Source organism: Oenanthe melanoleuca, chromosome 3 (genome assembly GCF_029582105.1).
Source record: "Oenanthe melanoleuca isolate GR-GAL-2019-014 chromosome 3, OMel1.0, whole genome shotgun sequence".
In the NCBI taxonomy this organism is placed as follows: Eukaryota; Metazoa; Chordata; class Aves; order Passeriformes; family Muscicapidae; genus Oenanthe; species Oenanthe melanoleuca.
In genome coordinates, this window is record NC_079336.1 from 3,574,327 (window position 1) to 3,599,813 (window position 25,487).

Consider the following 25,487-nt stretch of genomic DNA (forward strand, 5'->3'; position numbering starts at 1 on the left):
TCTCTACAATTATATGTGTAATATGCAAATATACACATATAGATGTGTGTTTTCATATATACATGTGTATATTTATGGATAAATATGTCTGTATCAGAGACCTGCAGCAATTTTGTCCTCTCAAAAGCATGTGTTGCTTCCAACTCCTACTGAAGTTGGCTCTGAAAGCTCAGAACATATTCTGCCCTGTTGACTGGTCTCATCCATCATTAGGAATAACTATGGCTCAAGGGTAAAAATAGCTCTGGAGTCTGTAGCATAGTGCCCAGAGCCTAATGATATTGCCCTCCAAGGCAGATGGTATTTGTTTTGCTGCCTCTCTGGTGGTTTTCAATTAATGACTTATTACTTCATGCCCCACCCCCTCACACACAAAAAAACAAAACAAAACAAAACAAAACAAAACAAACCCAACAACAACAACAAAAAAAGCAACTTTGATTGGGTTCAGATTTTTAAATAATAGACCATCAATATTACATGGATAAGGAGATAAACAAGCATGGTTCTTCAGGAGGCACCTCATGTTTGGGAAGGAAAGCCAGCATTCCTTTGCAAAGGAGTGGCTGCTTGGAGGAATGAGTGGCAAGACTTCTGGTATGATGTGGATGGACAAGGATGGTGTTCCTGCAATCATGGAAAATTGCCTTGTGCCACCAACCTGGAGGGACACCCAGTGTGAGGAGTGCTGGTTGTGGCTCATGTTAAAGGAAGCAGTTCCTTTATCCTCAGAAAGATAAATTCACTGGCAGATCCACCTGGTCTAGTGCACACTGAGCATGTTTTATCTATAAATAATTTATCCAGAAGCCTCTGGCCTCCTCCTCCAGCACTCCCATCCACTTGCCTGGCTGAGCTCAGTGCTGACAGACATTAAGCTCTGTCATCTGAGCAGAACAATAAAACCCATATTTCAGCATTCCTGGAAAAGGTTGTGTTGTCTCCAAACAATGAATGAGCTCCAAAAAGTCCTGCAACACAAGATGGTGTCGTTAGCACTAATTTCTGACAGATATTCCCTTTGGGGAGTCCTAGAGAAACAATTCATGGAATTTCTGATAGCCTGGATCTTGAATAAATCCCTAAAGTCTATTTTACCATCACCCCAAGCCAACCCCCAACCAAGATTTTAACAGAGGCTCTTAGGAATCGTGACCATTATTTAATAAATAATCCTTTGATCCTTTGCATGATGTGAATACAGTCAGAATGGTGATATGGGATAAGATTTATCTCTTCTAACTTTAAATACCTACAATTCAGATATGTTGTCTGAACTAGGCATCTTAAGTTCTTGCATAGTTGATTTAGAGATGAAGCATCCCAAAGAGATTCTTCTCATGCAAAGCTGGGATGACTCAGACCATGCATTGACTCTTTCTACCAACCAGAGAGAGATAAGCATCAATGGGGCACTCATAGGCAAAAAAATGTGGAGAATTAACTTTCCATTGATGTCTGCGGCCCCATTTTATTTTTTTTTAAATGATACTAACATTAATCCTGAAAAATTCCATCCAACAACATTTTTCATAGATATAATTATTAAAGCCTAATTTCAGAATCAAAGTCACTTTGTGGAAAATAAGGGCTGCAAAAGCTTTATCAAACAGTAAAACAATTTCTGCAACTTAAAGGAGGAATGCTTGGAAGTTGAAGGGAGATTTTGTTTTGTTTTGTGTTTTAATGTAGGTAGTGCTTTTACAAGGCTTTTTCTTTCTGTTTTCTGTTCCTTCTCTCAGATGGCATCTTGGCCTGCCAGTTTTGTGTCACTGCTTGTTTATGCCATAAATGTCATTTGGAATGACAACACTAGGAAAAGGTCAGGGCTATTACTAAACAAGCTCACCCCCTGGAGCCTAATACAGTCAAGACACTGTGATTCAACTGCTGGGAGTGGCTGGGGAGATGGCAGCAGGGAGAAATATTTTGGTATTTTTCAGTGCTGGTCCATGGAAATCATACCTTGGGGCTCAAAATGGGACAAAGCCAAGAGCAGCCTTATGTGTTTGATTCAGGTGATGTATTCAGAGGAATTAACAGCAAGCACCAGGATTTGAGGAGCCAGCAGAGCTGTCTGTTTCTTTTTATTAGTGCATGGATGCTAAATACTGCTCAGAGAATGAAGTTTGATCAATAAATCATCCCCTAGTTGCTGTTCTGCATTGGCTTCTTTGCCTGGACTGTTAGAAGAGGACCATGTGTTTGCCTTTTTTCTTTTCCCCCAGAGTAAAAATTCTTCAGTAAGTAGAAACATGAAGAGGAGAGAGGAAATCAGCTCTAGCTTAATGCTGTTTGCTGTCATCTGTGGCTTAGGTAAATAACCTTGCATGGAGGTGACTCCTGCTGAGGGAGGGAGTTAACTCTCTAAATAACAACAACTGCTACTAATCCAGCCCAAAATTACAATAATTGCACCAGTAGATTGAAAAGCACCTAAGCAGAAAGATTGTGGGGAGAAGGGGGGAATCTTCTTTTGACATCTTCAATCAAAATTATTTTATTCACCTATCATAAGGCCATTTTTTGATAGGCCATCATAACACCATAAAGTGGTTTGGGTGGGAAAAGACCTTAAAGATCATCCCATTCCAACCCCCTGCCTTGGACACTTTCCACTAAACCAAGTTGCTCCAAGTCCCAACCTGGCCTTGAACATTTCCAGGAATGGGATGTGTTATCAAACACCCCCATTTTTTATTTTTCTTTTTTATCATATGATGTTAGGATTGTAAGAATTCATTTTAATAGACTCCCTAAGAATATAGTTAAGCTTAGTTCAATTAAGATATTCATTTATTCAAGTTGAAGAACCAGTGTGCCTACCATTCTTTGAAGCTGCAAGAAAATATAGAAGTTCTTTTCCAAAAGAATGATCCTTGGAAAAGCCATGGAAATAAAGATATTGAATACCTGCTGAAATTTGTCTTGAAGGACGCACTGGCTTTCTTTTCAGTAGTAAAAGGAGAAAAACTGAAAAATAAGTAAGCAAACAATCTTCTCATCAATATATGATGAAAATGTGAAGTAGTAAATACCTGACAAGTAACTTCTGGTTGTTTGGACACTGGAATTTTCTTTGCTATCAGAATTCCAGGCAGAAGAGGAAAGTTGTCAATGAAAATACTGAGTTTGCATGCCTGAAGGTTTGCTCTACAACTAAATCCTTGAAATTGTTAGAAGATCTTGTCTGTTTCTTGGAGCATTGGTTGGTAAAAAAAAAATCACATTTTATATAAAAAATATACTTTTGCTGAGTAACAAAAGCCAGGTGCAAAAAAAGTCCCTTTCAGAATTTTTTTTCTCTTTCTCCCTTCTTTTTATTATTTTTTCTACTTAAGGAAGAAAAAAATCTCCTAGTGTTTGACAGTAAACTGAGTTTTCATTTCTTTATCAGATAAAGATTTGAAAATGTGAAAATCGTGCTATTGCAGCTGAACTAGTGTTTATTTATTTTACTTCTATTTTACAAGCACTTATCTAAAAATCTTGGTACTTAATGTTCCATGAAAACAGTGCCAGAAATAAAGGTTGATCCAGCTCTATGAATCAAAATCCAAACTTGCCATTAACAATACAAGATCCAGAAATATCGAAAATCTTACTCTATGATAAATGGGATGAGGGAGAAGGAGGAAAAAAAACCACCAGGGGGACTTTGTAATAATTATTATTTATTATTCCATGGTGGAAAACAGAAGAATTGACAAGGGAAGTCTGGTTGGTCCCATCTGTGACACAAATTTCCCAGTCCATTTTGAGTAGGACTTTCCAGTTTTCCCACAGCAAGAATTCCTTATTTTTCCAATGAAGACGTGCACATTCTTGAGGAGGGTGAGTCTTTCTGGGCATTTATCTCTAGTTATTCACCCAACTTAGATAGGCCTGCAGCAGTTAATGAGAAAGAAATCTCAATTCACAGCTGGGGCTTGGAGCCAGCCCTTGCACCCCCCAGATGTGGCAGAGCAGCTCTGCCATGCCAGAAGTGCTTTCCCTGTGCCTCAACCCCCTGGCTTTGCTCCCCAGCAGTCTGACTGGATTAAGAATGGAGTCAAATGCTGCTGTTGGTCTATTCAGAACAGATCTGAGCCCAACAGGATGAAAACACAAGGAATCAGGATCATGGTATTATCCCTGGGTGCTCTTGTCATAAACAATTGGTGAAGAGAAAGAGCATCAAGGGGCTGCTCTCTTACTGTGAAATATTCAGTTTGGGCTGCTCTGGGGAGCTGATGACAGCCTAAACTCTTCAAATGCAAAGCCAGGTATCTGTGAGTAGAGGCAGCTCGGCAGAAGGTCTGAGAAGCGGCACAAATCTTCATGGAGCACTGTGGAGAAGAATAGAAGGAAATTCTATCACATCATGAGCAAAAACATCTGTCCCTTCAATGTGGCAAGATGCAAAACCCCAGCAAACGTGTCTGTTTTGATAAAAAGCATGGAACAATAGTTCCACATTACTGCAGGAGGCTGGGGGCTGTGGGAATCAACAACTGAGCTGTCCCATCTCAGCCAGCATTGAGAGCCTTAATGCATTCACTTGGCTTCCCCTCCCTACTGGTGTGCCCATAATTTCCATCTCTATGAAGCCAGGCATCAATAACAATGAAATTCATAGGGGTATATTTTGGAATGCTAAGTGATGAATTTTGCATCCAGGCAAGCAGCTTTCCATTAGAGTGAGTAGAAAGTGGAAAAGTAGGACATTAAATTGACTGTAGGTGTTGTCCTAAGGTGCTGGAGAGTTAATATGTTTACAACAGGCTTGTACTCCACGTGATCTCACAAAACAGTAACAGTAAGCTGGAAAGAGGAGATTTGACCAGTTCACAACTTTCCAGTGCCTCATTTCCTCCATCTAAAATAAATCTGCATGTTCTACTCCTGAAAAACCTCCCATGCTTCTTCAGGATATGCTTATATCAGTCTCTGTGTGCAGAAACAACTTTTGAAACCAACCCTAGGGCCAATTACCAACACGGAGCCAGGCATTGCAATTACCCTGTGTAAAAAAACTGGAGAATAGAACAGCAAAGTACCTCAGGTGTGGTGGTTGGCCAACAATAAACAGAAAAACTGTAATCCCTGAAAACTAATACTGTGTAGAGGGGCTGCAGAGCGAGATGAATGGAAAGCTGTGTGGTGTGTGGAGTGTTCGCAGGGAATATTTTTTTTTGTTGTTGTTGTTTCAAAAGGAGTTTTTTTACCCCAGGCCAGAAGCCTTTGTGTCAGGGAGACTGTCTCATTTCTCTGCTCAAAGGCTGTCAGAGATGACTGAGATTTGAAAATGCTTTCTGATGTTGATGAGGTCAAGGGAGACAGAGCTGCCTACCATCAGTGGCTGCGTCAGTGGTGGGATGGGAGGACACGTGAGAGGGAGGATGGAAAGAAACCAGTGCAATTGTTATCTCTGGAGAACTAGATAAAACAAAATAAATAATATAAGATAAAATACTGGAGAAAGAAGAGGCAGAGGTCAAACAGTAACACCAAAGTTTATGGCATTATTATTCAGCTGGAATAAGGGAAAATATCTTGGTTCCCAACTGGGGATGTTCTGAAGAGAGGGAAACTGACTGGAGGCAAAAGATATATTAATATTACTCCACTTAATCAATACATAAAATCCTCCAATGTGTTTTTTGTACAAGCCTGCTCTGCAAAGTTTACACCTGCAGTGTTTTCTGATTCCATCTAATTGTGCTTGCAATAGTTTAAGTCAGCACTGCCCAAAGCAGCCAGGAATTGAATCAGGCTGTGGAAGTGGCTGCCATAGATTGCACCCATCTTGCCCAAAGGACAGTGGACCAATGTCACTGTCACCCTTAAAGATGGACTCTCTCTGTCCATCCTCACAAAGCAGCAGCAGAAACCTACTTGGATCAACCTGTGACATTCCATTAACTGCAGACTTCCAAAGTTCACAGAAGAGCCTTTCACATGGGATGTGGTTCTCCATGGGCTGTGCTTCCCCACAGGGATACCCAGCTGGGCTGATCCCACTTAACTTTGTGTCTCAAATCCATTCAGAGCAGCAAATATTTCTACAGGGCAGTACACATGGCCAGTTTTATAGTGCTGGCATTGCTTTCCAGCATACCAGGACCAACTGCAGCTGTTTTTATTATTGATTTCACAAAATCTTTAGATAAAGACAAAAAATTGGATGTCACTATTTTTACCAGAGATTAACACTGGCTATTTCTTCATTATGCTTCTCTTCTAAGCAGGCAAAGATGGAATTGCTGATCCACATGTACTGGGCAGGATGCACAGTTTTTATCCAAAATCCCAACTGTGTGAATCCTTTATGTCTGTGGTGCCACAAACCTCCTCCTGTTCCATAATCCCTCAGTTTGCTGTGGTGTCCAGTTGCCCACAGAAGATGCTTCCCACTTTTTGATGTGGAGGAAGACTGTAATGATGTAGTAGGAAAAGGGAATGCCAACATGGAAAGCTAAATGATTCAAACGTTTCTACCAGGTGATAAATCTTGATTTATGACCTTTCCTTGTTGATGACAAAAGGTTTAAGTAATGGTTTGCATGTGTGTGAGAGGTAAACGTTTTTTCTTCTGTATGGGGAGAAAGACATGGGAGAAGGTGGAATGGATCCACATGTACCAGGTAACTGTGCCCAGTCAGGTGTGAGTGACCACCAGGGAGGACCACAGGAGATGCTCCACAGCCCAGCAGCCCCGTGGAAGGAGGGAGGGCATGGCAGGGAGCAGGGGCTTGGCTCCACATGCCTGCACCCACAGCTCCACAGGGCAAATCCCACCCCACAGAGCCAGCTCGAGACATTTCCACTCCCAGATCCATTGATGGAGACCCATTGCAGTCTCTCCTTTCCCTGATAATCAGCACTCCTTTAGCCTGGTCACATCAGCTGTTGGAAGGGTGGATATCTAACCCTGGATCAGTGAAATGATCTGATTTTAAACAATGGGGTTCTTTCCAAAGAATTTTAAAATTTCATGTGTCTGGCTTGATGGTCAGCCAAATACACTCTGAAACCAGTGTAGCAGAGCAGGAGCCAACCTTCACAGATCCCAGCAGATTTGCTTTAGAAAAGGAAGGAGGGGAAGGAGGCTCCCTCTCATACTGCCTGTGCAGGTGATGTGGAACCACAATTGTTTCTGTATTAATAAATGTGGACAACAACCAGTTCTATATTAATATATTAAACAGTGCCAGGTCTCTTTCACACTGAGCCAGTGGTGTAGGATGGTCTATGTCCATGGTATTAAACTGAGTGGCTAGATCCAAAATACCTGCTGGGAATGGTCTCTGGACAGTGCCAAGTCCCAGACTGTGTCAGGATAACATCCAGGGCATTTCTAGAAACATTACACCTGGACAATTGCAATGTTTGGTCCCCATGCCTGTGATCCATAACTATTTGATTAGCTAGTATAGATACAGTCAGAATTTAAATTTTAATCCTTTCAAAGCTCATATTTATGATTTGACTAAGGCTTACACTAATTTTTTGTGGGGTTTTTTTTCCTTTTCACAGCAATCCAGTCTCAGATCCCAAGCATGATTGCTCATTCCCATGTTTCTCTTATTGCCATCTACTCTCCTGCCTACCACCAGTTCTAGCATTAAAACTATTTGTATATCATGTTGTAAGCTATATCTGTGAGATGACAGCAAGGGACATAAAGACAGCAGGACATGGCATTAGTCATGTGCATTGTTTGCATTAATTTGCATTAATTGTTGGCATTAATTTCTTTATTTCCAAGTGAAGACATCTCACATTAAATCTCAAGGTGGCTTCCTGATCATTATTTTATCTTAACAGTAGGAATGCTAAATAATCCAGTGTATGACCTAAACTGAGGCAAATGAGGAGAGGGATATTGCATCTCTGTTGTCACCAAGGAAACAAGAAGCAGTGACAGTTTCCACCAGCTGAGCACTCACCTCTACACCTTTAGTTCACCTGAGGTAGCAACCTGGCACTTCCATTAGGGATGGGAAAAGTAGAAGGTGTAAAAATAGCAGGAGGTATAAAAATATCTTTAAAACCCATGGAATAACAGGGAGGGAGAGAGAAAGGAAATGATTTATTCATTCCCATCTACTCACACAGTTGCAAGAGGGTGGGTGATTGTAAATTAGGGTGACTGTGCCAGGAGAAAGTGAAATTCATTCATTCCAGGACACCCAGACCTGCAGAGGTTGTTGGGTTCTACCCAGGGAAGCATCACCTGGGGTAGAACTCCTGGGAATTTCTGAGAGAAGCTAAAGGCACCTTTGGAGGTTTCCACTAAAAATCCCATTTGCTGTGTAAGAAAAGTAAACAAATAGGAATAACTTTTAAAATAAGGAACTAATGTGGGGTTTCTAAATCTATAATCAGCTTAAAGTGTAAATTAAAACAACACTCAGTTCACACTTTCTTTTTTTAATTAAAGTCACAAATAAATAGAGTTAAATTTAAATGCTTCTTTCATCTAAATTTTTCATTTGTTTCTAACTCCTTTAATTGCAGCTTCAGTGGTTAAGAGATAAAATTTACTTCTTACCTTAAAACCTCATCAAAATGACCTTAAAATATAACCCTCCTCCCTTCCTTGGGAGGAAATTTTTCTTGTGTGTTTTCTGCATCTGCAAGCTCTGGGACTTATCTGTGCTTGTGAGGAAAGCCATTTTCTCCTTCTAATCAGATTTTACTCTGGAGTAAAATATATTTTATTTGGGATACTTTTAGCTTATATAGCTACAATAAGCTTCCATCTGATTCTTTGATTTTATTTATATTTTTGTAGGTGATCTAGAAGTAGATCACCAATAGTAATGCCCAGTAATTTTAAAAATCAAGCAAATAAATACATAAAAGCTTTTCACATAGCATTCTATTAAGAAGAAAAAAAAAAAAATCAGCATCAGAGAAAGCAAATCTCCAACAACAACTTGGAGTAGGTTTACAGTTCCTCAGCCTTTGCTCCAGCCCTGGAGCCTGATGGGACTCTGGTGTCCTTGGAGGAATGGTGGAAGGAATTGCTGGGGGCCAATTGCTGATTTTATCATTCAAACACAAAATTTGTTACACCACTTTATCGGTCACAGGGAAAGCAATTATAGTGTAGTTCAATTTTCCACTCAATGACTGTGCTGGGGATCAAAGTCAGGTTTTTTATGATGAAGAAAGAAACGCTTTGCTATTTTGTTTGTTATTTAAAAATAATAATAATAAAAGCTTGCATTTCCAGTAGAAGGCTGTGTTTGCCTGTGTGCCTTTTTCTTTCTGGAGATGGAGCTGATTATTTTCATTTTTCTCTTGTTAAATAATCAGGCTATTTTGTTGGTGGCTTGTTTTTTTTTTTTTTTTTCTTTCTCTCCTCATTGACTAAAGTCACTTCAATGTAGAAATGCAATTGTCACACTTAAAAGCAATACAGCATTAGAATCCTAATCACAAACACTGGAAGTGAAACAATCTGTATGGCATAATTCTTATTATGAACTGTTTCCTTTTGGTACCCTTTGAAATATCAAATATTCAGTGTGCACATCTTTTTTTTTATGTCTTAGCCATCTAGAATCTAATTGTGACCAAAAAAAAAAAAAAAAAATCCATTATCATATTAAAAAACAATCCATTTAAAAGAAAACCCACATATTTGGTGGTCATGCCAAACCAAATTGGATGGACTCCCACCATAATAGATAAATCATCCACAGAACTCTCATTTAATCATAATTTTTAACTTGATTTTTCTGAAGAGATTTAAAAAGAATCAAAATAGACAACAGCAGAATAAGGACAGTGTATTTCCTCAAATAGAAGTGTGTTTATCACACTTACACAAAGCTTTTATCTTTACAAATTTTAACTAATACATACTTCAGACTATTCTGTACAGTAAGAATTCAAACAGTAAGGGCACAATGCTGTCATATCAAAGAAATCATATCAATTATTTAGTCAAATATTTTATTCACTCATTCTCAGAAAGCAAAACACAGTTTCCTGGATATTTGAAGACTTTTATTTCTTCATGTGATTTTTTTTTTTTCTTTGAAATGCTTTACCACAGTCTCACTTCTTAGGGTGGTCACATAAAAGAGCATCTTAGACCAATGTTCAATTACTTCACCTCACTTTTTTTTTTTTTGTTGTTGCTGTAAAATTGCCTCTTCCATTCTATCAAAATCAGATTTACCCTTGCTAGAAGTAGTCTCTGCCCAGGAGTGTGTTACTTTTTCTCACAAATGTTGGCTTTGTGATCTGTCAGTGAAACTTCTCATATTATTCAATTTAAGTTCTTCATTATAATCAGCTTCCACATAGAGAGCAATATCTAGAAAAAAAAATAAGATGATTTAAAAACAATAGAAAAAAATAAAATTTTTGTTGGTTGATTGGTTTGCAGTATTTTGTGGATTTTTGGGTTGTTTTTTTTTTTAAGTCTTGTGATGCTTCCATCAGTGCTGAGGTTCATAGGTGAGGATGACTTATAAGAATGCAGTTCTACCAAACTGGATTCTTCCATTAAGGTGCTGGAAAAAGTTTATAGTCTAACATCTACCATGTTCTATCTCAGCTTCTTTATTCTGGCTTTTGAAACTTCTAATAGCTACAATTCATACAAGAGATGGTGAACTGAGCTGGGGGAAAAAACATAAAAAAACCTCCCCCACCTCTAAAACTGTTGGCAATCTTGAAAACTTCCACTTGCCTTTTGGAATAATTTTTCATACTTTTCTTCAAAATTTCATGTATATTAATTCATCCCATTCTTACACTTTTAATAAACATAAATGATAAAAAACCATACTTTTTTTGGGGTGTGTCACTCTGTGAATATTAAAAATTTATGCTCCTTTAAAAAGAATGGAAAAATAGAAGCATTTAGGTTGGAAAAGCCCTCAAAGATCATTGAGTCCAAACATTAACCCAGCACTGCCAAGCCCACACTGAACTGTCTCTCCAAGTGCCACATCCACATGTTTTTTGAATACTTATGGGGAATTTTTAAAAAGCAGAGAAGAAGGATAAAGAAAAGAAGAGAAAGGAAAGAAAAAATGAAAGGGAAAATGAAAGAATAAAAAAGAAAAAGGAAATTAAAAGGAACAGCCAACAGTGAAAGGGAAAAAATGGAAAAGGAAAATGGAGAAGGAAAATGAAGAAAAAAAGGAAAAGGAAAAGGAAAAGGAAAAGAAAAGGAAAAGGAAAAGGAAAAGAGGAAAAGGAAAAGGAAAAGGAAAAGGAAAAGGAAAAAAGGAAAAGGAAAAATAAAAAAGGAAAAAAGGAAAAGGAAAAGGAAAAGGAAAAGGAAAAGGAAAAGGAAAAGGAAAAAAGGAAAAGGAAAAGAAAATAGAAAAAGAAAAAGAAAAACAGAAAGGAAAAAGAAAAAGAAAAAGGAAAAAGAAAAAGAAAAAGAAAAAGAAAAAGAAAAAGAAAAAGAAAAAGAAAAAGAAAAAGAAAAAAAAAAGAAAAAGAAAAAGGGAAATTAAATCTCAGGGGGTTAAGTTTGACCTTCAAGCAATACACCTCAGTTTGAAAAACCTCCTGCTTCAAAATATTAGCTCTGAATTAATGCTTGACAATTCCAGCTCCTGTAACAGCACAGAAAAACTCACTCACACACACTGTTTGAGAAACCCAATTTTATTTAATATATTTGCCTGCTAATAGTAAAAGAAAAATATAAAAATCATTACTTTGTCCTCCCCAGCTATAAAAGCAACCAGACAGCTCCACCTGACAAATTCAAATTAGGGGATGGTTTCTCCCACCTGGGAGGCTGCAGCCCTGGCCTGTGGTCAGACATAAATTTTTCAGCAAACCTGTACCTAAAGTGATGAAGGGGAACCTCCCAATTTACTCATTCTCAGGTGAGCTGATAGCAGAGCAGGGTGGTTTTTTTGTTCTTTCACAAAGATGTGATGCAGGGAAGGTGGGATGGGGTAGGGAAGGGAAGGGGTCAGGGGTGAGGAGCCTCAGCTGGGGAAAGTGGAACCAGGCTCACACACCTGGCATGGAAATGCCACTGAGTCTGCTAGTCCACAGCTCATAAATAATTTTTGGAAGATTCCAAATAAACCTAATGAAATTAGGTTCACTGCAACAGGCTGGAGGAAAAGGTAAATATAAATACATTCTTAATTCAACAATAACCATCATGTGCCAGAAACTCACCACACTAACTTTTCAATCCCTTGAATTCCTTCTCCTGTTTCTCATTTTCTCATTCTCATTTCTCATTCAAGATTTTTTTTTTCAAGAAAATACCAATCTCTCAAAGATTTGAGTCACTTCAGATACTCCCTCATTTTTTAAAAAAATATTATTATGGAAAGAACTTGCTATGGAATCTGGTTTAGTGGTGGACATGGCAGTGAAGGTAAATGGTTGGATTCAATTATCTTGGAGGTCTTTTCCATTCTAAGTGATTCTCTGATTCTGTGGTGGTGCAGGCTACATTTTTAAGGAAAGTCAACCACTTTAGCCCCTGCTATATTTTTTTTTTTTTAAATATACAAATAAATGTGGCAGTTTAAGCAGGAGGTGTGGGCTGCAGAGTATTGCTGAGAAATGGGACTTTCTCATCTGAAATGTGAGACTTTCTCAATTATTTTTTTGTGCAGTGAGAAAATGCACCTGTTATGCAAGATCATATAAAAAGAGTAAAGATCACAGGACAGGTACCAAGCAGTTTGTATAAAATTATGGAAGAGACATGTGGACACAGATCTCATGGTGGGACACATGAGATTGCAGATGAAGACTTTTCCAAAGCCTGTCACCTCTTCTTTTGTTTTCTTTAGTTTATGAAAGACTCTGCCAACCTTTGAGGATCAGATTGGTGAACTCCAGAGATAAAAACAATGTTCTCCAAGGTGTGAGCTAAAAGCAGCAGTTTTCTGAGCTGGCAGGAACACTCTCTAATGCAGCTCAGAAAGTGGTGTATGTGAGACAAGTGTATCATGAAATCATAGAATCACAGAATCATCGAATCATAGATAGAACCATAGAATGCTTTGGAAAGGACCTTAAAAACCATCTCATTCCATCCCCCTGCCATCTGAGTAACAAATTCCTTCCTAAAATCTAACCTAATCCTGCCCTCTGAGATTTTGAAATCTTTCCCCCTTGAACTACCATAAAATGTCCTTGTCAAAAGTCCCTCTCTAGAGCCTCTTACAGCCCTTCACTCATGGTTCAGCTGGGAAAGTCAGCTTGGAACAATCATGATTTAAATTAGCCTGTGTGCTGTTATGGAGAAGGAGTTTCATTTTAACAGGCTGTTACACAGGGGGAGTTCAGCAAAATGGGTCTCAGAATCTCATCTGAGAGAGAAGACTGGGAAGTTATTTGTTTGGGGCAGTGAGTCTGAGTTAAACACCTAATTCTTTGGGAAGTGGATAAATTGATCCAATGTGCAATTCTTTCTTTGAATGTCATAAATGTTGAACTACTGTTTTCAAGTCTTTCACAAAAAAGAATTATCTCATGATGGGTGACTACAAGGCTCACTGATTTCACAACAATTTGGAAAGTTTGGGTTCAAATACCTGTGGGTGAAAGATGAAAAATAAGTCATCAATTTTTTTCTTGTTTTCTATTCAAAAGTACAATGAGACATTCTCACATTTATTGTAAGTCAGTCTTACTCTGAGCACCAGAAGGAACACTTTTGCATTCTCTTTTCAACAAAGGCTCAAGATAAAGTTGGTGGTCAGTTCTTGTTTTATACAAGCCTTCTGATAGAAACACACAATATTGTATTATCAAGAAAGGAAACACTAATGTTTGATGACATTCCTTTGACAAGTTGTCATGTCTCAATCAAAATTAAAACCACATCTGACACACCAAAAACCTTGTCTTGATCTGTCTTGTTTGGATAGTGCCAGTCCATGATATGACCTGAAATCCATTCCTTGAGGTCATTTAGACAGACTCATTGAAACAATATATACTGGCTTCATATACTGGCTGCTGGTCAATGAAAACTCTGTCTAATGTGACACTGGAGACTCTATCCCTGCCTGAAAGGAGTAAATGGATTTGATTTGGGGAAGGGAGGGAAGTGAGCAGAAAGTCTCTCAAAGGGAGAATTCAGTAATATGGCCCTACCTCACATGAGCAGTCCCTGGGGATCACCTCCCTCTCTCACATGGATGAGCACAGATGAGCATAACTCCAAGTGAGAGAGCACCTGACTTGTAAGAAATGAATCTTGGGTTTCCTCCTGGATTTTACTGTGGTGTCACCTTGGGAAAAGGTCTTTAAAAGTCATATTTTTCTTTTTCCAGGTGGAAAAAGTGGGGCATTCCTGTTTCAGTGTATCCACAGATAAAAACTACACCATAGTGACTATCACCAGTACTGTAGCGGAAATATTAAGCAAAAGTTGAATCCCTAAACTTTATTTTCAATCCTCTATCTTTTCCTGAGTACTGTGAGGTCTACTGCAAATTAACTCATACTAGTTTGCATCCCCTTGGATAACCAGACTGCTTTAGGAAAACAAGAATTATGCCCATACCAATAAATTCAACATGGCTAAACCAAATCCCCACTGCCAAGGCCAGCTGGCACAGGATGCTACATCCATGCCCTTGAATTCCCTCAGCTCCTTGATCACAAGGAGACTGCATCTCTAGGGCCTGCTGGCAGGGGTGCTTGGCTTTTCACATTTTCAAAAGGATTGGGTGAGAGCAAAGGGCATAGAGACAAATAACTTCCCATTCACACAGTTAAATTATATAGATTATAAGGTTTCAATGCTTAGGAATATTTCCTGGAGCTGTTTAGTTTATGAAGATGGATCACCAGCATCCTCTCCTCCAAGTGTTTTGCCAAGGAGAGTACAAGGATGCAGTCATGGGAAGAAAGGGAGGCTCTAATCCTTTGAATAAAGGATTTTTGAATAAAGCCTGTGCCTGTGACCCTGGCTGGTCATTCTTCTCCTTTCCCCTGAATTCCTCCTGCCTTGTCCCTGTCCTACCCATCTCACCAAGGCTGCTGAAGCCCACTTTCATATTTGGATCCCACTGGGATAAAAATGAAGAATTCACAGGTCTTCATGCTTTAAAGATGTATTTTCTAATCCACTCTCATTACATGAAAGCCCTTGGAAAGGCATTAACATTTCCTTCTGTTTTCAGTTCAGTGTGTTGATTAAAGTTCCTGAAGAAGGTTATCTATGCCTGATCTGGAGGCACTGAATGTTGGAAACTCCATCCTTTGCCCTGGAAATGTGTTCCAGTTCCACATTGCCCTCACAGTTTAAAATGTGTGTCTAATTCTTCATTCGAATTTCTCTGCTCCCAGCTTTCAGCCATTGGATTTTGTTATGCCTTTACCTGCCTGATTAAACAGCCTGTTAGTTCAGGGTAGTTTCTCCTTGAAAAAGTAGTGCTGCTGTGTCTTCATTTTCTCTTTGATAAGTCTGGGCTCTTCAAGTCTCTGATGATAAGATGTTTTCTCCCACCTATCTGGGAGCAATTTTCCAACCTATTTTACTGCTATTAAAGACATGAGAAGACCTGTATTGTAGACCCTTTTTCTCCTTCCTCACTATTTCCCTGTGGTGGTAGGCAGTATCCAGTAGGCATATTAACCTTTCCAAACCTGGAACTCCCTCAAAAATATCACTGATCTGGTTTTGCCTCCTGCTATTCCCTTCTGTTGAGATTCCAGTCCACTGTAATCTGGAATAGTAAAGTAAGCAGTGGCAGAGATGGGCTCTTCAACTCTTCCATGGAATCACAGAACCATGGAATGAATTGGGTTAAAAGAGCTCTTAAAGATTGTCCAGTTCCACCCCCTGCCATGGAAGTTCAACAGCTTGGACATATTGAAAGCCAAAAAAATTACTAATTTTAACTAAACTTCAGTTAGACACAGGATTTCAGGATAGTCAGACCTGCTGTACCTGTTCATTTTATCAGACTCCTGTGAGGAGATGGAATGGAGTGGATGTTGTCACAGACTCTGCACCTCTTTCTCATGGAACACAAGCTGCTTTGAGGGATTTGCAGGATTTGCACCTGAGAGCCAGAGCTGGTTCTGTGGGGGAAATGGGGAAGGGATTTCAGTTCTCACATTTCCACCTTCAATGCTCCACACATCTCCAGCACCCATTTTCTAGGCTGTTTTCAATGAAGGGAGGGTGGATGTTGTCATGGTTTAGTCAAACTTGTTTATACCATGTTTTTTTCCAGAGATTATTTCAAATCTTGATGTATTTCACTGTGAAAAAGACCCCTGAATTCCTGCAGTGTTTTCCATCATGATTTGGGTCACAACAAAATTAAAAAGACAATTTGACACTCTTTTCCTTGCACACATTCTCTGCAGGCACAGGAATTCTTGGCACTGATTTGTCCCATTGACTTCAATGGCTGAGCCTTTCCTCCCAAAAGCAACCCAGATTTCCATCTATGAATTACTTCCATAAGGTAAGGACATTTTATTTTATACAAAGGCTTTCCTGGAATCCCCCCCTGGATCTCCTAGCACTTCTCCTCCACAAGCCTCTCATCTAAAGGTAGCAGAAGCAGTTTGGCTGAATCAAAAGGGGCATGTGAAAATTTCCAAAGGGGTAAAGCTGATATTCCAGTGTGACATCTCCTCCTCAGAACTGGAACAAGATATTTAGCAGGAATTCAGAATGGAACTTTACAACCAAGTGATCATCTAAGAAAAAAGCCTCTCTCTCAGCCAGCCCTTGACTTGGAGATACCAAGGTGGTAATTACCCTTTACATGCATGAGATGTGATATTTAAGCTGATGGAGGGCAGGTTTAGATTAGATATTGGAAAGGAATTCTCCCTTATGAGGGTGCTGAGCCCCTGGCATAGTTTGCCCAGAGAAGCTGTGGCTGTTCCATCCCTGGAAATGACCAAGGCCAGGTTGGATGGGCTTGGATCAACCTGGGATGATGGAAGGTGTCCCTGCCCATGACAGGGGGTGGAACAGGATGATCCCTTCCCACCCAACCATTCTATTTCATAGCCTGAGATAGACTGAATCTCAGTTTAGTTACTGAATTTGATCCAATATTTGCAACCCTTTCAGCCTCATGAAGACACAGGTTGATTTGAAATGGTGTCACATGTTCTTAATGATTTTCATGTTCAGTCAATCAATAAAGACCCTATCTTGTGTTTGGTTCCTCCTTGTGCTGGAACAGCCTGAACTCTGCAGAAACCCAGACTTGAGCCATTACCAATATTCTTACATCCATAGATCTTTGGAGCTCAAGACAGCCTTCAACTGTGTGACAGTAGCTATGAATGAATGAGAAACACTAATTTTTATTCATTTACATGAAGAAGAAGAGGCAGAAGATTCAAGAGTGTAGTGTCAGGCTCTCCAAAGACAGAGCCTACTGTATTTTTCTTGGCTTAGAAATAAACATTTTTAATAGTTTGTCCAGTCAATTGTTTTGCAAGTGTCTATCTGAAGTACAATTGGATAACACTCTGGATATCATATGATTTTATGAAATTCCTATGAACTCTGTACTTATTAGAAGACAGTTTAATGAACCAAAACATTTAATTATCACCTTCACTTAACCAGTCACAAACCCCAATTTCTGTGTTGTGTGCAAGAGCTGCAGGTTCTGTGAGCAATACAACTGTAAACAGCACTAAAAGTAAGCATGAATGATTAGCTGCAGAGTGGCAAATTAAATTTGAACAGTTTTGACAGGTTGTGTTGCTTGGGTTGAACTTGGAATAACATCTTGACATATCAGTGGTTCTTGTGCTTTTCCAGGCTGAGTCCTTCCTTAAGGTGTTGAGTCATATAACTTGATGATGGAGTGTCAAACATAATGTGTTAAACCTGAAGAAAGGAAATAACACATACCACGATCATCAGCACATGTTAAAATATGCTTTACTGTTTCCAATTAAAAAGAGTAGATTTTCAGTTATTTCAATCCAAAGCAGCAGATTTGAGATATCCCCACTGTGCAAAACAAAAGGTACAGACTGTCTTAAATGGATGGAGGAAAAAAAACAACAGACTAAGATATTTCCATTTAAATTAAACAATAGTTTATGGTTTAGGGATAAATAGTTTCATGTGTTTCTGTGAAGCTATGGATACCCTCAAATGAATGTCAAGCCGAAATATCAACACACCAAAAATGTTGAGCAGAATAAACCCAGTAAAAAGCATCCAGTGGGAAGTATGGGATGCCAAGTGGCTCAGTGGTATTTGCATGCAAGGAGATGCAGCTGTATAAGTGAGAGATAACAGAAGAGTTGAGAGGGAGAGCAAAATTTATCATAACATGTCTAGTGATGATTAAAAGCCTGTGCTTATTAGATGCATAAAATGTATTACTAAATCATTTTTGGAACATATAATTTTCCAATTATTTATGCATCACAGTAATTAATGAGAGGAGGGACAGAGTCAATGATTCACTGTGTAATACATATGGTAGTTACCTGGGGAGGAAAAAATTACAGTGCTACCAATTATTTGCTTTAATGTTTTTGTAATTATGCCCTACACCCAAGTTGAAAATTTCTTTAATTCTTTTTTAAACCCTTCATTCCCAACAATGAAAATGCTTTCTTTTTAGCCTTCAATTAAGTCTAATTTTTAAACTGCCATCCAAGAAATATACAATTCCATAAATGCCTTGCTCCCTTTTATATTTTGCTGGCAACAGTCTGCAAGTATGAAATCTTGCCCTTCAAGCATCTTATTGATGAACTAATTTAGCCACTCTGAATGATGATCTTCTGTTTAATGCACGTGGCTTGGATTTGCACAATCTCAGGTTTGTTCTACTTTAGTCTTAACTTTTTAACTGTAGGAAAATGAACCAAAGCTCTTGCTGTTTCTCACCAGGCAGGACTTTATTTCTGTGTGTGGGAAGGGAGAAAGAATTCTAGTTTCAGCAGAGTCATACAAATATAAAATCACAGTTTGGTTTGGATTGGAAGGGACAGTAAAGATCATCTCATGTTCCTGCCATAGGTAGGGGCACCTTCCTCTATCTCAGGTTGCTCCAAGCCTTGTCCAGCTTGGCCTTGAAGATTTCCAGTGATGGGGCATCAAACAACAAATTAAATCCCTCCAATATTGTCTATTCTGCCTCATAGAAGTGCTGGCACTGGAATAAAGTTGCACCATTCCTAAATGTTTGGATGGCATGGCATGGGGTTTTTCCACATTCAACAAAATCAGCCTGTGAAATATCTCTCAGATGCTGCTCATGACCTGACACTAGGGATTATTCCCAGAAAACAGCCTATATGCACCCATCCAGCTCTGTAAAAAAAGAACAAAAACTATGTACATGAAAACTCTTTCCTGCTAATTTTCCCCAGGAACAGAGCACTCCCAATATTTGGGTGGACACTTTGAACTTAGCTAATAGCACATTTGACTTGACTACACCAGAAAACCACCCTTGATTTGAGCAGAAAGAACAAAAGTCCTTCAACTTCCCAGGCTTAATCCCACTTCCACCATTCTTCACTTCACACTGATACCTCAAGGCTCCATGCTGTCTCACACAGCACATCTGGAGGGACCTTTCCTCCTCCTGCTCCTACTCAAAACAGAAGTCAGAGCAATTTTTTCAAGATTGCATTTTCCATATAACTGTCAGCATTTGTGGAGGACATGATTTCCAGGGACTATACTGAAATTTAGTGACCTGATATGAACTTTTCCCTGGCTAGGAACTCTATTCTAACAACCTCAGTTTGCTGACAGCTATGACAGACAGAAGTCATCTCTTTTCTGTGGGCTGGACATGATGTTCCCAACAAGAGAATGCATTTCCTTTGAGCCACAACCAAAAGCCTTTCCCAGAGTAGGCTTAGTAGTGTTTAAAGCGTTTATTTAATTCTTTTTCCTTGAATAAATGAGCTTGGAGGACTAGACTTTCCTGTGAAGAAGATATAAAAAAAAATTAAAAAATAAAAACTGTAGCGCATTTTGGCAGATTATGTGGGTGGTATATGAATCAATAAAGCTTCCAGCTATGCAAAGCCTTTGGGTGCATTGTGATGTTTGTTTGTTTTTTGTTTATTCCAAACAGAACTAAATATGAATAGTTTGCTGGGTTTTTATATCTGCCAAGAAATGAGAACATAACCCTCCCCCTACCCTTCCTTCCTCCCTGTTGTAAGTGTACCCATACCAACCATTTATTTATTGCAAACATCCATGAGGAAAAACTGCTGATGATGATAATGATGGAAAAAAATATTCTTGAGAAGCTTCTCTAAAAGTCTGCCCAGGCATATGGATGGGATATATTCTGGAGATTAAATATCTGTGTCCTTAGCTGAGTCTGCTGTTGGGCTAAGGACAGTTTGGTGGAGGCAACTGCAAAGTCAGTCAAGACCTTAACTGATCCCAAGTAATCCAACACCTTTGGGTTGCTGATGTTATCCTGATTTTGGGTAATAAAACCTTGTACATGCTTTGAATTGTCCGTGGCAGGAATAAATTCAGGGTAGATTTTTCTGTTTGTTTTTACCTAAGCTTTTTAGTGTGCTTATTTTGGCCAGAGCTGGTTGCTGGCTCCAGCCTACATGGAGCTGTCCCAGTGCTTCTGCCTTGAGGTTTGTAAGTGCATGAAAGGTACCAAAAAGTGTCTGTGCTGGCCAAAATCTGTCATGAGGAAAAAAAGATGTGCTACTGATTCCCATGAATGTTTCCAGGTCTCTTGTAGTCCATATTTGAAAACAAATGGAATGGAATGGAATGGAATGGAATGGAATGGAATGGAATGGAATGGAATGGAATGGAATGGAATGGAATGGAATAGAATAGAATAGAATAGAATAGAATAGAATAGAATAGAATAGAATAGAATAGAATAGAATAGAATAGAATAGAATAGAATAGAATAGAATAGAATTGCACTATTTCAGTTGGAAGAGATCTACAATGACCATCTGGTCCAGCTGCCTGACCAGTTCAAGGCTGACCAAGACATGTTAAGGCACTGTCCAATTATCTCTTAAATGCTAACATCTACCCCCTTTCTAGAAAGCTTATTCCAGTGTTTGAGCAGCCCCTTGACCATGAAAAATCTCCCAGTGCTCCATCTAAACCTCTCCTGGTGCAGAGGAAACATTTGGACCATTCCTATGTGTCTTTTTACTACATACCACACAGAAAAGGTCAGCACTCTCCACTTCTCCCCCCAGGAAGCTGTGCAGACCAAAGAGAGAAGGCCTTGCTCCTATATTTCATATGAATATGAATAGGAGAAGAAAAAAGCATAACAGCTATTGCTTTCCAAGGATTTTGCAAGGAACTTTTCATTCTGCAAGGATACATCCATGCAAAGAATGCAGACAGGACCCACACAGTAACCAAAATGATGGATATCTCACCTAGAAAGGAGTTCAAGCCTCATGTCCATGTCAGTGAGGAACACTTGCATTTCAACAGCCTTCTCAAAATGGCTGGAAATGCTGTTGTTGCAACATCAAAATTCTTTAAGGATCCCATCTTCCAAACAGAAATTTCCTATTTTGAATATTTTACTTTTTTGTCTGCTCTGGGAATGCAACATGTCTGCAGACAGAATAATCGACCATTTAGATTCAGAAAGAGATTTAGATTCAGAAAGCAAAGCAGAATTGTATAGTCCCTGATGTTCAGTTTGGGCAGCAGCCACTACTAAATTGACACATCCCAAACTGAAAGGGAAGTTAATGGGACTCAAAACTGGACAAAATGGATGACATTCACTTTCTTTACAACGACAGAAATTAGACTAATCATCATAATGGTCCCCTTTGATTTAAAATATCTAAGAGCTGCCTATAATTGGGAAATAATTGGAACTGGCTGGTGGAAATTAATCAATTTTATATGTAGAGGTCGATGATGAGAACAAAGATTGGAAATAAGACAATCCTTATGTATCATGAAGCAGCAAAGTCCGTGAGGGTTGAAGGTCAAAGTGAGAATTACCAGAGTGAGACTGGAAGTCTGTGATGCAACTGTTGGTATCCTGGTTTTCCATTGAGTCAAAAGAGAGAAACTGGTTGAGGGTGTAAATTATGTCTAAAAAACAGCTGAAATTGATCCTTTCACTTCCTGAGAATCAAGCTGAATGAGGAAGATGACAGCAAAGAGATCTTGAAAGTGGTGGAGAGTGAACCTCATTCCATGTTTCTGATTTTTTACTTGGATTTTTTTGAAGAATGCTACAGAAGCTTTTGGCTGTGTGGTTGCAGTAAATTGACATAAGGATGGATGATTTAGTAGAAAAGAAATCTGGAGTGCAGCCAGAAATTATGGATATTTGTTAGGTGATTTTTTTTTCCCCAGTTTATTGAGGTCTCTCTTGAAGAAAGTGTACAGGAGATACTATCAGAAAGGGCAGTTGTTGGGGAGTCAGCCTGCAGTTTATGAGGTCAAATTTAGAAGGTTGTATATAGCAAGAGTGAATGCACAGACTGTGTCAGCTGGCCTAGAATAGAATTGTGGAATGGCTTTGGTTGGAAAAAGCCTTATAGACAATCCAGTTCCACCCCTGCCATGGGCAGGGACATCTTCCACTAGCCCAGGTTCTCCAAGCCCCATCCAGCCTGGCCTTGGACACTTCCCAGGATGGAGCAGCCACAGCTTCTGTGTCAGGGCCTCACCACCCTCACAGGGAGGGAATTTTTCTAATATTCAGTTTAAATCTCCTCTTGCAGCTTGAGGACATGCCCTTGTCCTGTTACTACATATCCTTGCTAAAAGTCCCTCTCTGGCTCTCTTGGAGCCCTTCTAGCCTGGAAGCCCTTGGAAGGCTGACAAGGAAGCCAAGAAGCCAAGAAATTGTAGCAGGATTCAATGGGTCAGCAAAGATGCAGCATTTGGGCTTTTTATGTGTGCATTTTTACTTTCCCTTAGCACTGGGACAGAATCATCTGTTACTTAGGAACTTCTGGAAGCTCAGATTTTATTTCTCTGTCTTTGAGACACGCAGATAATTTTTTGAAACCTGATCCTAAGTGATTTGAGAAACATCATAAAATGATAAATCTGGACCTGCCATTACACCTGTTATTACCTACTACTACTTTTCTACCTAAGGTTATTGCATAACTGCTTCTATCCTATATTAGCTCATTTTTATGCCTTTTGTTTCCACCTCTCCTCCTTCCTTCCCCTCCTCAGCAACCCTCACAACACCTTCTCCTGCTTTTGTCAGCACAGAGCAGTGCACTGTTGTTAACTTCTCCTCTCATTCCCAGCCCTTTCTGCATCTCTTTCCTGCTGTTGCCTCCAGTGACATGCAATGATGATAATGGGATGCAGTGCCACTGGCATGCTACCCCAAAGCCCTGCAAGGACTAGTTCAGAGGTACAGAATTGCTTAAAAAGGCAGCAGCTCCTCTAGCCCAGGGGAAGAAGCAGCGGCTGCTCGCTGCGTCAGGAGCTGGATGCTCCTTGCCACTTCCTAGCAGAGCAGCTTACAATCAAGCTCCACTGGATGATAATTGTTTTAACTACCATTGTGGCTCTCTCTTTTATCCAGGGGCATGGCTGGGGAGGATGGGTGAAGTTGTGCAACTGATGTCTGCCTAATTTGCAGGGTGTTCCTAATTGGTTGGGATAGATCACCCTGCCCTCCCTCCTCTCCCCTCCTCCAGCTGAGATGCAGTTTGAGCCTTCACTTTACAGCTTTTCCAAAGAAGTTTATGCTTTCTTTACACACAGCCTGCATAAAAACAAGCCAGGCCAATGCAAACATCAACTGAACACAGCCAAGATTAGAAACTGCTTCATTTTGTTACCAGGAAGGCTGTAAAAAATCAATAAAGCACAATAATGTACACTTATTCTAATACAGAGCTTTGCAACAAATGCAACCAGCTGACAAACTCTTTACAGAGGAAGATTTGTGATAAGAATGACCATTCAACTTCTTTGAATAGAAATGCTGTGTCATAACCAGAATCCCTACTTTAGACATTTACACAGGCTGTTCAGGTAGCCTACAAACACAGACTCAATTGAAGAAAGGATGTGCTGTTTCTGAAGAACAAACCACAGCCCCTGAGTGAGCCCTGTGTGGTTTCTGCACTGACTCTACTGGGATGATGGAAACTTCAGTGATCACAGAATGGTTTGGTTTGGAAGGGACCTTAAAGCTCATCCAGTTCCACCCCTGCCATGGCAGGGACACCTTCCACTGCCCCAGGTTGCTCCAAGCCCCGTCCAGCCTGGCCTTGGACACTTCCAGGGATAGGAATACTCTTTCCTACTTGAGCTGAGAACAAGCTAGACCTAGTTGAGAGCCAGCATGAGGGACCAGAACATGCCTAAATGGGACATCACTGTTGAGCTGGCAGCCTCAGCTACATCCAGGTGTATGTTAAGGTGTTCTGATCCAAAACCATGAATCTACAACCTTTTCCCTTTCAGTTTCTGTCTTAAATTAAAACTGGATATCCTCAGCACAGGGAATTGAAGGTTTGACTCCTTGGTTTCCCTGTTTCTGATATTCTTTGCCCCTGGAAATCATCAATAAACTGTTTCAATGGAGTTGCTGGGCATTAATGAGGACAATAAATTTCCACACATTAGATTGCTAATTGTATCAATAGATGTACTCTACCATTGAGACCAACAATTTTCACCCCTTGGCCAACTTGAGTTTCTTTCCTATTTATTTATTTTTATGCAGAATTCTTAGTTGTTCATTGAGACATACTTGGACATGAGCTCTGAAAACCCCTAAAAAGCATTTAAGGATTCAATGTTTCACTATCACCTTGGCTGTGTACCAGTGTTGTACCAGTGAGAAGTCCTTTTGGACTGATAATCTATTCATCATGTCCTGCAGCATCATTCCTTGCTTCTCTTAAGAGTTCATCTAATCTAGTGGTGCTGTTGTCAATTAATGATGTTGAACACTGTCTGCTTACAGATTCACTCAGATTATAGATTTTGTTCAATTTCTTCCATATTTTCCAAAATGCAAGTATTTTTCTTGATTTTTTTTTTTTTTTTTTACTGGAAACATACACAACTCCTTATGCTGTGCTTGCAGAATTGTGGCTTAGATCTGAAATGAGACAGGCAGCAGAGTTCACTTTTCCTGTAGACTTCAGATTTTTCATCAAGTCAATGATATAAAAAGACAAGTTCCTAGAGGAAGTCAGGAGTTTCCTCGTTAAATCCTTATATGTAGACAAAATTTTATTTTGTCAAAATTAATTTTGTCAGGTTATGTATTCACCTGTTCTTACAGAAGTTGCAGAAGCAGTTTCTTGCATCAGGAAAAGAATTGCTGATCACCCACTTTGAAAGATCTTTTGGATGGTGCTTGGGGCATTTGTCTGTGATGTGAAAAAGTGCAGGAAAAATCCCTAGTCTGCATGAAAGACAGCACTAACCTGAATCTTAATCTCTCCCACCACAGCTATCCAGGGCTCACACTGTTCATACACTTTATTGGTTAGCAAAAAATGATTTTTTTTTTCCTACAGGGCTGATGCCAACTGTTCTAATAGCTTGAGGG